The sequence below is a fragment of the Octopus bimaculoides genome, chromosome 20 (genome assembly GCF_001194135.2).
Source record: "Octopus bimaculoides isolate UCB-OBI-ISO-001 chromosome 20, ASM119413v2, whole genome shotgun sequence".
Taxonomy (NCBI): Eukaryota; Metazoa; Mollusca; class Cephalopoda; order Octopoda; family Octopodidae; genus Octopus; species Octopus bimaculoides.
This window is the reverse complement of record NC_069000.1, coordinates 21986795-21987625: the sequence shown is the minus strand read 5'-3', so window position 1 is coordinate 21987625 and position 831 is coordinate 21986795.

The window sequence follows — 831 nt, the reverse complement described above, 5'->3', positions numbered from 1 at the left end:
GACCGTTGCCAGTACCGCCTGACTGGCCTTCATAGGGTTTTCGAGCGAGATCGTTGCCAGTGCCCCTGGACTGGCTCTTGTGCGGGTGGCACATAAAAGACACCACTTTCGAGCGTGGCCGTTGCCAGTACTGCCTGACTGGCCTTCCTGCGGGTGACACGTAAAAGCACCCACTACACTCTCTGAGTGGTTGGCGTTAGGAAGGGCATCCAGCTGTAGAAACTCTGCCAAATTAGATTGGAGCCTGGTGTTGCCATCCGGTTTCACCAGTCCTCAGTCAAATCGTCCAACCCATGCTAGCATGGAAAGCGGACGTTAAACGATGATGATGATGATGATGATATACACACACACATAGATATACATGCATAGATACAAATATATACATTGACCTGTTGGGGCAAGCGAAAGCAACAGCGTGATGGCCACCTGTACCAGTAAATCACTAAGAGCACCGTCAGAGCGTGATCGTGGCCAGAGTACCAGCTGTCAGGCTTTCGTGCGGGTGGCACGTAAATAGCACCATTTGAGCGTGACCGTTGCCAATGTCGCCTTCCTGGCACGTGAAAAGACATTCAAGCAAGTTTGTTGCCAGTACCGCTGGACTGGCCCTTGTGCAGGTGGCATGTAAAATACACCATTTCAAACATGTCCGTTGCCAGTACCTCCTGACTAGCCTTCGTGCCAGTGGCACGTAAAAGCACCTACTACACTCTCGGAGTGGTTGGCATTAGGAAGGGCATCCAACTGTAGAAACTCTGCCAAATCAGATTGGAGCCTGGTGTAGCCTTCTGGAATTAATCGATATTAATTAATATATGATTTTTTACC